We start from the raw sequence: 7,250 nt of genomic DNA on the forward strand, positions 1-7,250 counted from the left end.
TACAGGGTACCGGGTGCACGGTGTCGTACAGGGTACCGTACACGGTGTCGTCACGGTGTCGTACAGGGTGCCGTGCACGGTTTCGTACAGGGTGCCGTGCACGGTATCGTACAGGGTACCGTGTACGGTGTCGTACAGGTACCGTGGCACGGTGTCGTACAGGGTGCCGTGCACGGTGTCGTACAGGGTACCGTGCACGGTGTCGTACATGATACCGTGCACGGTGTCGTACAGGATGCCGTGCACGTGTCGTACAGGGTACCGTGCACGGTGTCGTACAGGGTACTGTGCACGGTGTCGTACAGGGTGCCGTGCACGGTGTCGTACAGGGTATCGTAAAGGATCTCGTACAGGGCACCACACTCGCCATTCTATAAGTATTCCGCATCTTGTTATTGTGCTGTTGAGGTTGACCAGGAATGCTAAAAAGACCCACGAGTTCCGCGTTACCGACAAAGTCATATTCGGAATAAATGTATTTCTGGGATAAATACACAGCCATTTCCGGGTCACATCCCGTCACATTACGACACACGTCGTCGCGTCGCGGCTGCCGCTCCGTCCATCGATCTACGAATCTCGAGTGGTAGTGTCGCCCGACGATCCTCGCATCCTGTGTTCCTGTAACAAGGTGGATATTCACATGTTACAATGATAATATATTGATTGAAGGGACCCCTGCCGTCGTAAGTAACTAATCGGCATATAAGTGATACATACAACGCGATACAAAGTGATCGGCATACAACATTATTTTGATGTTGTATCACAATATTGCATACCTATCAATCTCCTATCAACCAAATACAACGCAAATTCAACGTGAAATACGAGATGCTGGATGTAAATGATGTAAATGCTCGTAAATGCTGGATCGATGTCGAAAAACGGCTGATCCTCAATGTTGACAATCAACCTGGATATAACCAATTTTTAATATTGAATTAATGTTGTGTGCTACTATGTAGTAGCGTCGACGCTACTAATGCGCTCTGGTATCTGATAGTAGACATTTAAATGTCTATTTTTTCAGCTATCTTTTTCGATCAGCTATTTTTTAGTGAACGTTTCGGCGCCATTTTTTTTGTCTGTAATGCTGCAAATATTGAGAACAATTTTCGTATTGTTTACACAGCAATACAGCATGGCAGAAACTTACCTTCAGGTCGGAAGAAGAGATGGCAGACGACACCGCACGGCACACACTCGACACTTCCGTCGGCTCTCCGCACACCGCGAGCGAGCAGTGAATGGGACGGACGGAATGCGGCGGAGGGGGACGCGCGCTCCCCTCTCCGCCCCAGGCGAGGATCAGGACGCCCGCCGCCGACCGTACGGTCTCTAAAACGGACAGTGGTCGCTAAATTCCAGTCGGTACAGTCTCTGAAAGATCACCACAGCGCACAAATGCACACTTTAGTCCCCGAATAATACAGTACAGCAACGCGTCAAATTAAGTTGATAATGTTATGAAGGGATTAGGGAGTTATGAAGTGAATCGATTCTTTTATAGGGATCAATTCACAATTCGTACTTCCCTATATATCGGGACAATATTGACAACAACATCCGAATGTTTATGTCCCCGCCAGTTCTAATAATGAGCAGTACCGTTCCGAGGAGATGAATAAATCCCGGTAGGTTGCAGATTGTCCATTGTCCATTGCGTCCATTGTCCAACATATCACCGCACCGGGGCGAGGCATTTCTCCCTATGAGGTAGGTACTCCTCATACTTTACTTGACAGGTGCATCGTTTATAACTGTTCTCCACGTAGTCCGTGTGGAGTAAATGATCGCATTTGCTTGAGAGTTGAGCGAGCTCTTTAATTATGATTTGTGCGAAAAACGATTAGCGGGAGTAGCCTTCCATGGGATCAGCACATTCTGGTAAGATTCTTCAATCTTACCAGAATCAGCATTCCCGCAAGAATCTGCCTATGCCAGATTCTTATAAGATCTGTACCTATGATGTTGGCCAATCTTGTACAAGCTCTGCTAGGCCTTGCAAGACTGTCTTCAAAATCTTTTAAGATCATGCAAGATAGTGAAGATTCTGGTAAAATCTTATAAGACTTTTTCACATGCAGGTGCGTACATGGCTCCCTGTATGACTGCGTACAGGGCTCCCTGTATGACTGCGTACACTGTACAGGGCTCCCTGTATGACTGCACACAGGGCTCCCTGTATGATTGCGCACAGGGCTCCCTGTATCATTGCATACAGGGCTCCCTGAAGGATTCCCTACAGGGCCCTGTAGGATTCCCTATAGGGCTCCCTATCAGATGCCGTACAGGGCTCCTTGTAGGATTCAGTACAGGGTCCCCTGTTGGATGTCGTGCAGGGCACCCTGTAGGATTCCATGTACAGCCATATTTGCCTGCATGGAATCCTGTACGGCTACTCCAGCAACCCTGCACGACCCTGTAGGGACGTACAGGATTTTGGTACAAATCCTGTAGGATTTTTTCACTAGGGTAACAGGGTCATTTAGCACCTAACCAGTTATGACACCTATTTGAGGAACTTTAGCACTACTTTCAGTCTAATTCGCAGTACTTTTAGTTCGAATGGCACCTAATGGTAGTCATTTCGCACTATTTTTGGTAGATGTTTAGGCATCCCTACTAAATCTAGAAGGATTTTAGTATATTATGGAGAAATAAACTACAATACTAGTCTGTACTAGCTACAGATTGTTTGTTGCCAGGTCGATTAGCGTCTGTTTCGGCGCATGCGTTTTGAGAGGACCATAGGACGCAAGGCGCGCTTCTTGGACGGATTTGGCAAGGAATTTGGATAGATTGATTTACGTACAGCCTCAGCGTGTGCCGATCATCCTGCCTTTTCTTGTCCAAGAGTGAACTGAGCGAGGTTCTTAGCATGGAGATTGGAGAGTGATGACGATTTCCGCGAGGATGTTGGGTCCTACCGTCCGCCCAAGCGTACTGGTCCGCCAGGCGCCAGTGCTGCTGTCTTTATTCTGTCAGGTTATCTAACGGTGCTATGGGCATGTAGGTACAGCATTGCAGTAGCAAATGCTTAAACTAAATGTGCGGTGGCATTTGTGGTGCAGTGGGGCTGTTCACCACATATCAGTGACTGGATTTTACGTTAATCAGAAATGGAGAATATCAACCTGGTGCGTGTTCCAAAAATTCAATCAGTTCGATCCAAACGGCCCCAAGTAAAAGAATTAATTAAAAGAGCGGGTTGTTATATTTAAAGTTCCAAAACCAAGTCAAAAACCAAAACAGCGAATCAGACAATGGAGCGACGAAGAGACGAGAATGAAATCCAAGTTTGCCAAATATGCCCTGCCTAATCTAAGTTATAAATCCCGGACAGAACGGGCCAAATCGCGGAGCCAGACGTGACGCGTCTGCTCGGGCCAAGAGCTCGGCCAGAAGTCCCGGGGTAGCGCGCGGCCCGACGCAGCGGGCCGGGTCCAGACATGCGCAGAAGCACTCGGACACCACGTGGCTGCCGATCGGAGCGCGGATTGGTCACTGGCCGACGCACTGCGGCAGCGCAGGCCGCAGACACGCGGTCGCATCGTGATGGGACAAAGTTCACGAACAGACACGTCCTGGGCCGCCTCCCCAGCGCCGGGGCGGGGGTAGCGACGTCACAAGTCGGCGCGCGAATCGGTCTGCGCCGGGAACTCCCGTGCCGGCCGGCGACACACGTGGTTACCACAGTACTCACCGCCTCAGCGCGGAGCGCATACACGATAAGCCAAAACAATCACTTTTCACATCACTCGGTGCGGTGCGCGACGCAATCGACACTTCACTGCGCGACGCAATAATCACTACACGGTACGGCGCAACGCAATTGTCACTGCACGGTCCTGCGCGACGCAAGAATCACTACACCGCGCGACGCAGTTATCACTTCACTGTCGGCGCCACGCGATCAGGATCGTCCTCGAACGCACGTACGCGGGCGCACTTAAAAGTATCGGAAGTCCGGTTGCGGCCGGAACTGCACGCGGCGGCCGTTGCGGGTGTGCACCGGCGCAGCCGCGGACGGCTTGTCGTCCTCGTCCGGCGATGCGGAAGACGTCACTCCAGGTCTTGAAGTCCTCTTGCTGGACGCAGGGGTGGATTTTTATATTAAGTTGGGGTTGCACGTGCAACCCCAACTTTGAATTTTGCAACCCCAACATCGGTTTGTGCAACCCCAACTTTACAACTGAAATAAATCGGCGGGCGCCTCGAATGGTGCCGCCCCCATAACCCTGAGCCATCACAAAACTCTATGCCACCCGTTGACTTGGCACCATCTTTCAAAAGAGCCCTCCCCATCATGAAGCAATAGTCACCCCTCAACTATCTATTGTAGTTGCCGCCTCCTCAGACCTCAAATGTAGGTGCCGCTCCTTCGAATGTAGGTGCCGCCCCCTCGAATGCAAGTGCCGCCCCTCGAATGTAGGTGCCGCCCCCTCAAACGTAAGTGCCGCCCCCTCCAATGTAGGTGCCGCCCCCTCGAATGTAGGCGCCGCCCATTAAATGTAGGCGCCACCCCCTCGAATGTAGGTGCCACCCCCTCGAATGTTGGTGCCGCCCCTCAAATGTACCTAAATGCCGCCCCTCGAATGTAGGTGCCGCCCCCTCGAATGTAAGTGCCGCCCCCTCAAATGTTAGTGCCGCCCCCTCCCTCGAATGTAGATTCCGGCCCTCCTCGAATGTAAGTGCCGCCCCCTCGAATGTAGGTGCCGCCCCCTCGAATGTTGGTGCGAGAATGTGGGTGCCGCCCCCTCAAATGTAAATGTCATCCCTCGAATGTAGGCGCTGTCTCCTCGAATGTAGGTGCCGCCCCCTCAAATGTTAGTGCCGCCCCCTCGAATGTAGGTGCCGGCCCTCCTCGAATGCAGGTGCCGCCCCCTCGAATGTAGGTGCTGGCCCTCCTCGAATGTAGGTGCCGCCCCCTCGAATTTAGGTGCCGCCCCCTCGAATGAAGGTGCCGCGCCGCCCCCTCAAATGTCGGCCCCGGCCACTTATGCATAGGTGTCATCGGTCATCCCATAAAATGTAGGTGCCGTCCCTTCGAATGTAGATGGCACCCCCTAGGGTGTAGCTGCCGCCCCCTAAGGCCTAGTTGCAGTGCAGCCCCCTCAAATGTAGGTGCCACCCCCTAAGTGTAGGTGCCACCCCTTGAAAGGGGTGCCTTTCCCTCACATGTAGATAGATGCCGCCCCCCCATGCGTGGGTGCCGCCCCTCAAGTTTGTGTGCCGTCCCTCAAGTTAGGGTGCTGCCCATAAAATGTAGGTGCCGCCCCCTCTAAGTGTAGGCGCTGCCGCCTCAAGTGCAAATGCCATCGCCGCCCCCTCTAATGTAGGTACAGCCCACCGCTAAAGTAATGTGTGGTTTTACCAATCTCAATGGATGGCTTTGACTGTCGATTTTTTAATGCGGAGTGATCGAAAAGAAGACGTCAATAGATAAAGTTGCAGCTGCAAGGACAACGATACAGGCTAGCTACATTCAAAGTTTCATGGTGGTCTGGCTAATCATTCCTAAGCTTCAGAAGCAGAACATACCCAGGACTGAAACCGCACATTACTTATGCTGTGGACTGTCCTCTCAAGAGCTTGAGCTGTCACAAGGCCGTATAGAGCTGTCGGACATGCAAAAATGACCAGTTAAAAAATCGTGGATTTCGATTCCTGGTGCGCCGCTCACCGCTCAGTGGGGGGTGGGGGTGGTGCCCAGTGGAGGTCGCAGGGGGCATCAGGGCCATGGCCCCCCAAAGACAAATCAGGGGCCATCATATAATTTGCCCCCTTAAACAACCGATGGGCCTCGATGGGCGTAGGGGCCCTGGCTCTTACCCGATTGTCACGAGGCTCAAGAAACCAACGCCAGGTATTATGTAACAGCCCTCATACCGGTCTTTGAGTTTCCTGACTTCTGAGGGCGCTTCAGTGGCCTTCAAGGGCCCACATCGACCTCTCAGGGCCCTCCACTGGCCCTAAAGCGGCATCAGGAGTCCCCCAACCGGCCTTTGAGGGCCCCACACTGATCTCTTGATGGCCTCATTTCTGTCTCTGGGGTTCAGGACTGACCTTTGGGTGCCGGTCACTAAGAGCCCACATCGACCTCTGTGGGCCTCAAACTGGCCTTTGAGGGCCCTGTACTGGTCTCGAGCGCTCCCAAGTAGACCCAAACTGGTCTCTGGGGGTTCACGCCTCTAATGGCCTCATTTCTTTTTCTGGGGGCCCAAGACTGGCCTTTGGGTGTCCCCGAGGGCCGTACTGACTTCTGAAGGCCCGATGCCGGTCTCTAAGGGTCCACATCGGCCTCTGAGGGCCCTATGCTGACCTCTGGGGTCCAACACCGACCCCTGCTGGTCAGCGGTCAGCGGCTGGGGTCAGCGGGCGCGGTTGGAATGTGGACCAGTCTTGTTCGAGACACAATGCAAGCGGGAGCCCTACTGTCGCTTATAACAGGCCCCACACTGGACTCTGAGGGCCCCAAACTGGCCTCAATGGGCCCCAGCCGGTCTATGGGGTCTCTACACCGCCACTGATGGCCCTATTATGGTCTCTGGGGTGTCAGGTTAGTCTGGTCCCTGAGGGCCCACATCGGCCTCTGAGCCTGGGGCCCCATACAGGCCTTTGAGGGCCAATACTGGTCTTTGAGGGCCCTACACCGACCTCTGAGGGCCCCGAATCGGGCTTCTCTGAGGGACCCACACTAGCCTCTGATGAACCCATTCCGGTCGCTGGGGGCTCAAGATTGAACTTTGGGTGCCTCGCACTGGGCTCTGAGGGCCCACATTGACCTCCGAGAGCTCCACACTGGCCTGTAAGGGATCATATTGGGCTGGCCTCTGATGACCAAATGGTTTTGGAGGGCCAGTACAGGCCAGTGGCCACTCAGGGTCCCAATTCCAAACCGGCTTTTGAGGGCCATAACCGGCATCTGATGGACCGAACCGGACCCTGGTGGCCCAAAACAGGTCTCAGAGGGCCCCGCACCAGACTCTGAGAGTCCCATCTTTAGTCTCTGTGGTCCAAGGAAAAACTTTTGGCGTTTCATGCCGTCCTCCGAGGTTCCCTGTCAGTCTCTGTTGGTCCCCATGCCGGAATTTCGGAATTTGAGGGCCGTTATCTCGTCGCAGCGGGCCGGCATTAAGGTCTATTACCATATCGGGGTCACATCGGTTTCTGAGGGCCCATGTCTGCTGCCAAGGGTCCCTGGTCTCTGATAGTTCCATTTAGGTCTTTGAGAGCCCGGGCCA

At 53.3% G+C, this 7,250-nt stretch overlaps 1 long non-coding RNA gene across 1 annotated transcript; it reads right to left on the bottom strand.

The window, feature by feature from the left end:
• Positions 1 to 463: 463 nt before the first annotated feature.
• Positions 464 to 1,893, bottom strand: LOC122377039. The gene is made up of 2 exons (XR_006255751.1): positions 1,160 to 1,893; positions 464 to 621 (listed from the first exon to the last, which is right to left on the bottom strand). It is a non-coding gene; the product is annotated as an uncharacterized LOC122377039 (long non-coding RNA).
• Between the last annotated feature and the right edge of the window lie 5,357 nt (positions 1,894 to 7,250).

The sequence above is a fragment of the Amphibalanus amphitrite genome, unplaced genomic scaffold (assembly GCF_019059575.1).
Source record: "Amphibalanus amphitrite isolate SeventyFive unplaced genomic scaffold, NRLGWU_Aamphi_draft 002472F_arrow, whole genome shotgun sequence".
Taxonomy (NCBI): domain Eukaryota; kingdom Metazoa; phylum Arthropoda; class Thecostraca; order Balanomorpha; family Balanidae; genus Amphibalanus; species Amphibalanus amphitrite.